This window comes from Lepeophtheirus salmonis, chromosome 12, assembly GCF_016086655.4.
Source record: "Lepeophtheirus salmonis chromosome 12, UVic_Lsal_1.4, whole genome shotgun sequence".
In the NCBI taxonomy this organism is placed as follows: Eukaryota; Metazoa; Arthropoda; class Copepoda; order Siphonostomatoida; family Caligidae; genus Lepeophtheirus; species Lepeophtheirus salmonis.
The window spans coordinates 1,059,107-1,068,386 of NC_052142.2; positions in this window are offsets into that span (position 1 = coordinate 1,059,107).

The following is a 9,280-nucleotide window of genomic DNA, read 5'->3' on the forward strand; positions in this document are numbered from 1 at the left end:
TAACTGTGCAATGTAAACGTGCATTAAAAGAAGGGAAACCGATTTCTTTGTGTAATTCTTGAGTGTATAATACCATTCAATCCCTTTAAATGTCATGAATCGATGGGAATGGATCTCCCCCTACCTACCTCAATTCGTGTCAAATTGTCAGAATCCCAATCCATTGGAGAATACTCCCCTCTCCCAAAATATTCTACTTCAAAATCTATCATAAGAGAACGGGTTGTCTGTTTAGATTGATCTCTCAAGGCCTTGAGACAACTCCGAAATCCCGCCTGAACTGACATTCGATGATAAAAAGGACAACAATGACGTAAATTTAAATCTCAACATACTAACTGAAGGCAAAAAGTGGCAGTTTTTAATTTAATTATTCAAATTGAGTATAACTCTTTCCCTTCAGAGTGAAAATTCTTAGACTACAACCTAGCATGTATAGCTTTTCAGAAACTTGGTCTCCCTATCTAAGATTGATTCCATTTAAGTTCTGAAATGGCTTCTGGAAAAGCACTTATAGGTCTTAAAAAGCCAATATATGTGGATAAAAAATTCCAATTCAGTATCAACAGATTTCAACCCAAAAAATATTTTTGGTCGATATAAGGGGAATACTATTGATTCAACAAGTTCAAAAACAAATTAGGTTAGAAGCCCTCAAATGTGTATTATGCCTTATCACTCTTCACAAATTATTAAAAAAAATATTGGTTTTGCACGATCTGATGCCAACAAAACAAAAATAAAGTCTTATCCCGCACTGAAGGCTTAGAAAACTCTTTAGGATTGGATTATGTAATATATGAAGTAACAGGGGACCCTACAAAAATACCTTCTTTTCATCCAGTAAAGGGAACCAATATAAAAATTAGCTTCTCCAAAATGAAGAAACAACACTATAACTGTTTCACTATAGACATTTATCCAACACTTGTGCCAGAGAAAAATCAAAAGTTATAATAATAAATGATATAAAGATTTTCCTCTATCCTCCCTTGTAAACTTGGTTAGAGTGAATGATAGTGTAAAAACTTACGCTCAGGCTATGACAATAAGCAATGAGTAAATATGCTCACATACATAATTAATCACTCCCCAAAGTGACGTAACTCAGGCACTACCATACAGTCAAGTTATTGATAAAGACGCTAATATCCCTCGTTCTCGAATATCTACTCAGAAGGTGAACTTCATTTTGACAAGTGAGCTATGTATTAATGCGGCTATTTAGAATTATACTTCTAATTTAGAACAAAAACCTTCCATTGAAGCCGTCCCACCCAATGAAGCTATGAGTAATGTCGTCCTTTCCTCTCAGAGTTCTACTTAGAGGAAGTCTTGCATTCCTTCTGAAGAACTTTCTAATAGTTCTCCTGACGTTTAAGGTACTTTGAGTGGAGGACAAAATCCTGGAATGGGGTTGTTTGTCCTTTAAAAGTGACAAATAACAAGAAATCAATATCTCCCGAGTGTTCAATTCTTCGAAATCAGTATGATGTTGCAGTGAACTCGAAACAAGCCAAGACACAATACAGAAAAAACCATGAAAAAATAAGCCCCAATGATGATTCCTCTAATGGAGTTAAACATCCATTAAATTAAGGGATACACCTCCTGGTAAAGTTTAAACGCCCATCCCCCCTTAAACAGCGACAGCAGTGCTAATGGCAGCCCAACAGAAAATCAGAAAAAAAGCAACAATAAGAATTAGAGCAAAATTATGTTAATTAACTTGTTTAGAATGAATATATAAATTTTTTTTATCAGTCGATATTATCGTTGTTAACATTCAATATCAATTCAATAGTAAATACCAAGAGAGCTTCTAAAGTTTTTAAGTTTGTAAGTAGCATGGAAAATATGTCTTTTATAGACACGAGAGTATCGGACATAACAAGCACACCAAAATTAATCTTCAACTCCCACAAAGTCTCTGTAAGCAACGCCTGGAAAATGGGCTCCCATCCATCCAAAGGAGTAATTATGTAAGTCAAAAAGAGCGTAAGCCCTTGTTTTAAAGCCTCTAATACAAATGGTAGCTTTTTTGTCGTGGAAGTTGAATTTGTCAGAATGAGGGTCGAGGTTATTACCATCTACGGGCCTAACAAAGATAAAAATCCATTTTTAGCAAAATCATATTAAATTATAGTGTCCCTGACTTAATTGAATACGAGTCCATTGAGGATCACATCAGAAGCAAATCGAAGCTCATGGGTGCTAATATTAAGGGGAAAATACCAATTAAACCATATTGAGCGTTCCAATCAAGCAATTCAAGGAAATATTGTCCCTCAGGCTCTACTCCCGTGAGGTTAAATCAGATCCTCAAAGATAGCTAGTTAAGTTCCCTCTCAAAATGGTTTCATCCCAAGCTTCATGAACACAGGAGGTATCAAGCTTGGGATGAAGCTTGGGATAAGAGTAGTTATCACTCTGCTCGAAAAAAAGGGAAGATATAACTTGTCAATCAATAATTATAGGCCTATTACTCTACTCGACACTTCTTACAAAAATTTTAATAGGAGTCCTTAACTCCAGAATAACTTCCACATATGATAACCACGTCGCTAAAGGGCTTCATGAATGACCGATTGAATATGGAAATTTGAAGGTCATGGCACCATTCCATGGAAAGAGTAGAATAAATGAAAAAGAGATTTGTAATGATGCTAATGGAATTCCAAAAAGTATTTGACTCTATCAGTCACGCCTTTATTATATATCAGCTCATTTATAATGGCCTTCCTCCTCATTTTATTGGCATGATAAAATGTATTCTCTACAAATCCTTCTCCAGGTTAGATCTGCCTAGAGGGATTGGTATCTTTTCTGTAGAGAAGGGCTGTAAACAAGGAGATTACTGGCTCCGTTTTTATTTTTGATATCCATAAACCATCTTTACAATAGTATTTACCCTTTCTCTCATAATATTGCCCAGGAGCAATACTTCAGAAAACAGTCTCTATTATGAAAAAAAAGGATGACCTGCAAGAATTATTGTGTTAATATGTATAAATATTAATTTACTTCAGCATCGGAAAAAATGGAGTTTACCTGTTACACGATAGTTTCAATCGCTTCAGTTTCAATAACCTTTATATAATTATGTCTATGAAATTGTAAATAAATTATTAATTACTAGAGTAATTATAAAAATTGTATTTTATGAAATTTAATTTCATATTAAATAAAACGAATATTGATTATAGAATGTTAAAATATATATTTTTTTTTTGTAGTAATTATTTTCTAAAAATTTTTCTAAGAAAAAAATAATTATTTTTCTTGGGGTATGTTTCTTATATACAAAAGATTGCAAAAAAGAAACAATTTTTTTTCTATTTCTATCACGAACATTAAGTTTCTAAAAATAGGAAATAGATCGGTAAAAGTGTTACTCTATGCAGATAATGTATCTCTATTTACTACCAGCACAACATAAGAAATTACTGAAGCTCTAAGTAAAGTTGGAAAAGTTTATTAAAAAGTCTGGCCTCAAAGTCCATTTGAACAATAAGAAATACTCAGCCCAATCCAAGATATCCTTTTAAAATGATTGCTGTCTTTCAAGTATGTTGAATCATCCAACCTTCTAGGGGTCAACATGTTCTCATTGAGTAAGGCTCAGCCCTTAGGGGAAAAACTATAAAGAAGTCATTTCCACCTTCGAAGGGGGGAGGGATCAGAGTATACAACTCCTTCATGGTATATAGGCTAGAGAGGCTTAAAATATGGGGTAAACTTATCCTCCCACGTGCAATATATATTTTAAGAAATGTACCATTTGATAGAGGAATCAACGATGAAATTGTTTCCGTGAAAAATTCTTTTGTTTGAAGCTGCATAAGAAGGTATATTTAAGAAAATATGATGTTAGAGTAAAAAAATCACTGGTACTTGGATGGATAGACGCCCAATCTATGTGAACATCGTTTATTATGTGCAGGCTAAAGAGGTAAATTGGGAGTAAATACACCTGGGCAATGTTGCTCGGGTATGCCTTGACTAGCCAAAAGGGAAAATATTTGGCGACAGGATATTCACAGCCCCAACAGAGCTCGTTAACTTAATCAAAAAGTTGATTTTTATGGGGCAAAAATATCAAGATCCTGGTAGTCACCCTTAATTTTAATCCACGTTTCTTCTCGGGTGAAGACCTTTTTAAAAAGTTTAATATTATTTCAGTCTGGGAGTTATGGCCATCCACATCTATCAAGAACTTCGTTCTCTGAAATGCAATTAAACGGATGTCATCAAAGCTAACAGTTGGGCCCTAATTCCCTTCTTTATTGCTCTGAGTGGTGTGCTTTCAAGCCTGCTTAGGGAAATATTGGTGGCAAACAAAATTTAAAACTCTCCTTCTAAAATAGTTCAGAAAAGATGTTAGAGATTTGAAGCTCAACTTAATATAGTTAGGTTGGAGGTGATTCACAAACACCCTATATCCACAATGGCTGAAAAATGGCCCCATCTTCCATTTTCATAAATAAATTGGTTTCTGATTCTGCTTTATGCTATTCTGTGAGGAGGTTGTTGAAACTTCATAGCACCTATTATTCTCATGTTCCTTCGTCACCCCTCTAATTTTTTGCGTGAATGCAATAGTTGCAGAAAACTAAGAAAATTTCATCTCCAAAAAAGATATTCCTTTGGCTCAATGGAAGCCAACTATCTTAACAGAAGGGAAACATAAACAATCATTTCAAAAGCCCAGACTTAAATATATTCGCTGAGATGCAACATAATTTCCCTTCCCACTAGTATACTTACCCTTATAAAGAATGAAATTATGGCAATAAAAAAATTCTGAAAAAGCTAACACATTTATCTTTTCAGTGATGACTTTACCTACTATTTTTATTTTATTTTATAACGTGTTTATTTTAACATAAATCTTATTTTTCTGCTTTGTTTTAAGTTAAGTTATTTTATTATAGTAATGTTCGTATTTTATGTTTTAAACAAGGTTGTGACTTTATCGGTCTAGAGGTTAAAGCGGTTCGGGTTCTTGAACTGCTAGAACCGTAAACGACAAATTCGAACCGAGACTGCAATATATTGCTTATCGGTCTCGGTTCTTGTGCTTTTGTTTCTATAAAGAATATATCAAGATAATACAATATTTATCTATTATTAAAAAAAAAAATAGCTTAATTCAATAAGTCAATTTTCTGAGTTTTGTATGTGCAATTGCAACGTTTTCTAATAACTTTCTACGTCTCCAGTGTGATACAGATGTATCTGAGGTCCAAATAGCAACGGCCTTTTTTTAGATCCGTAAAAGTTAAAAGGTGTATTGGGAAACAGACGCTGTAAATAGGAGGAGGAAGGGGTGGGTTAGATTATGGATCTATGTCTGCTACTGAGCTTGACTTGCTCCTATAATTTGATAATTATAAAATTTCTTTAGCTAGGATTTCCCAAACATTACTGTGGTAAGACCCTTCTACACTAATACATTTTTAGCTGAGTCCCCTTTTTTACGAAATATGTGTACTGTGTTTCTGTAAACTGATAGCAATTTTCAATGTTCAATCTTCCTGTGCCACCCTAGCCTCCCCTCATGGACCTCACTTTGAAAACCATTGTCTTAAGTAACCTTAGTTTTCGGAGCCCCTGCTGGTAACTTGGGGGGCAATGCACTTTGGTTATAATGTAGCTTCGGCCCTGTTTGTATCCAATATCATTTTCTGAGTCCGAATTTTCCAGCGATGCCTCTTTTTGTAAGTGTCTGTTACCAAACTGAGGCTTTCTAAAAAAGAATCGAGAGCGAATAAGCTGAACCAAGAACGACATAGCTTAAATAAAAGAACTGAGACTCGGACCAATAGAGTTGCTGAACAATAACTGTGTACAGACTAGGTTTTAAGTATTGTCGACTTCAAATAATTTAAAAAAAATAGAACATGGTGCTGAGATTTTGGACCTAAAAAAAGTGACATGACTAACAGCAGACTTGTCCATTGGAAGAATGGGATACTATCAGAGTCAAAAACGTTGTCAGTGTCAAGAAAAACGGGAAATTCGAAGAAAAAAAGCTAGCATGGATATGCTCCTGAAAGAATATAGAAGAGAGTCTGGTTTAGTATATAAAGATAAGAAAACACAGATATTGACAAACTCTAAGGAAAAAATAAATATGATTAGCGCTACTTATCATGTTCAAAAAGCGTTGGTCCTTGGCAATGTGTATTCAATGGAAGACTGGAGATCCCAGAAATACGTCAGGTAGATGAGAAAATATCTCACTCAATAATAGAAATCTTGGGGTTCTTGATACAATAAAATGTTTGAATATGATAACACTCTCAGTAATTAATCACATTCTTGGTTGCACCCCTTTTGACCAATTGAAGGCCCGAGATTGGAAGAGAAATATAATAGAGTTTGTAGGCACTCCTAAATCAATCAGTCATCCGATACTCTTCTTACCAAAGGCTAGTGGGGACTTGGAATGATGAACCTAGATTTGCTGTGGGAAGTTTTGATTTTTCTTGGTACAAGAGGGCACATCTTGTTGATTATCCTTGGAAAGCACTATACATAGAAGCATGCAGGGGGACCATCACGAATACATGGACATAATCTCCATGGAAGGAATTAAAACCATCCAACAACATCCTCAAGGTGTGTTAGAGGTCAGTGCGGCGAATGGCCTTCTAGTTGGAAACCCAGAGGTAAAAATAGCTCTTCCTTATAAGATGAGAGAGAAGTTGGGGCTTAACATCATAAATGATGTAATTACCAAGGATATAATGAACCCTCCTATGTTTTATTATGTTTTGTAGGGTTTTTTTTTTTTTCTTCTCCCTCCTTTCGTTTTCTTTTTACGATTGTTTTATTTCTAATATGAAGTGTTGTATTTGTTATCTCGACCCTAAATCTGATGACAGGTTTTTTTGTTTCCCTGCAGCACCCCCGGTTGTGGGGGGAGGTACGAAAAATAATTATTTAATCAAATAAATAATAATATATATATATATATAACCCTGTACACAAACTATGTTTTAAGTTATGTCAACGTCAAATAATGATAAAAAAATGGAACATGGTGCTTGGATTTTTGACCTAAAAAAGTGACGTGTCTACAAACAGACTAAATTAGCAATTCAGAAATTCTAGAGAATGCTGCAAGACAACATGGGTCTGAATGGAATGTTGAACAATGATGAATTTGTTAAGGCTAACTTTACTGTAAGAAACACGCTAGACCCTGAAATAGGAATTTTCCAACGAAGAATAATTTTAGGTTTTAATATAAAAGACTGTTTACCTCGATTAGATAAGAAACAAAAAATAACAATTTCAAAGTTGCCCCCAAATGGCGAGCATTGTGGGATATATAGAAAAAGTGATGAGAGCGAGGGCCTTAAGGGTTTATGGAGGCTTAGTCGCGGGATTTAAGAGCAGGGAACCTTTGAGAAGACCGTGTGATTATCCAGAACCAGCATGGACCTCGGCCCACTGGATAGAATAGGTTGGGTAAAGTTGGGGAAGTTAGAAGGCATAGTTCTCGACGCTTCACTAAAAGGAACAGACGTTTTCTGTTGAAACATGACGACTTATTAACAGAATCTTGGGTAAAGTGAGGGAATCGATTTTGAATAACAAAGTCAACAACAAACGGTGTGACAAAGAAGATACCAAGAGAATACCTGGAAGATTGTTGAGAAAAAGAAGAATTGTTTTATTTCTAACAAAATGCCACTTTTTTATGCAAAAGAACAGCTTATGACAACTTAGTACAATTTGATCCCCATTCTCCAAATTTGGCCTTATTTCTTCTCTCATAGCCTCGTGGCCTTCAGAAAAAGGACAAACATTTTTTTTATTTTTTTAAGGTTCAAAGCTATTTTAAGCCCTCAGTGTTGATGATAGTGATAAATTATATGAATATATTTTAAAGCAAAATATTAAAAAAAATTTTAAAATGTCTGCATCATACTTTTAACTCGAATTCTCTTTGTTTAAAGTGGAAAATAGGTGCTTTATATTAAGTGGTACATAGTTTCAAGATGAATAGCTTCCCAAAGTTTAAAAGGATCTCATAGAATAGCTGAAAGGAAGAACTTTGATTTTAAAAATTGAGCTTTGAAAAACATTCTATATCGTTGTCAATTTCCAGATGCAGACATTTTTAAAATGGTTTTAGAATTTTTTAGGATTAGGCTTTAAAATATATCCACATAAGTTGAAGATAAAGATAAACTTTATCTTCAACACGGAGAGCCTAAAACAGTTTTGAACCTTAAAAATAGGCAAAATAACAAAAAGAGTATAGCCTTTTTCTGAAGGCCATGAGGCTATGAGAGAAAAAATAAGGCCATATTTGGAATCAGGGAATCAAACTCTATTAAATAGAGCATCTACTGTTATGTACCATTTTTGCTGTTGAGCAGTGTAATTAGTGGTTTTAAGTGGTTATCCAACTTTGAATTTTTGACTTTTTAATTCTGAATGATTCTATGAATTTTTAAAACATCATTTAACCAATGGGTCATTCCAATTGAAATAATTTGATTAATTTAAAAAAGTGTATTTTTATCATTTTGAACATAAATAATGATATAATAAAGAACTTCAAATAAACTGTTATTATAATTCCTTTCAGAATTTACATAAGTAATTAATAAAAACTAATAGAACAGTCTTAAAGTAGAAGTATTAAATAGTAGTTGATACAAGGGCGTCCACTTTAGCCTCCCCCTCCCCCCCAAGTCAAGGAATTATTGCTTTTTAATATAATTTTTTTTTTGTTCAGGATGAAAAATTAAATATGTGAAACTTAATCTTTGAAAATCACTCAACTATAGATTAATAAAAATTGAAAATTGATATGTTTTATTTTGTAGGCCAAAATATTAACCTGCGACCTTATGGGTAAAAACTCATTTTGTTGTTTATACAATAAAATACAACAGAACAATAAAACAATCCATCGAAAATTCTAAGCCGGAGGACAAAAAAAGACTGAAATTTTAGATTTTTAACTTTAAAAAAAATCAAAGATAGTGTTGTTTTTGGCTTGTAATGATCCCAATATTTTTCGTAAATATATTTATAAATCAAATATTAGTTTTCCCACTTCTATGCACATATAGTATTAGTATTAAATATTGATATAAATATATATTTTTGTCGAAATATTTCTTTATGAAATGATAGTGATAGACAAATTTAATATAATTTATAATTTGATAGTTTTAACTATATGTTTATTTCTTTCTTATTAAGAAAATTGTTTGGACCGCCAAAATATTATTGCAAATACTTTAGTACATCA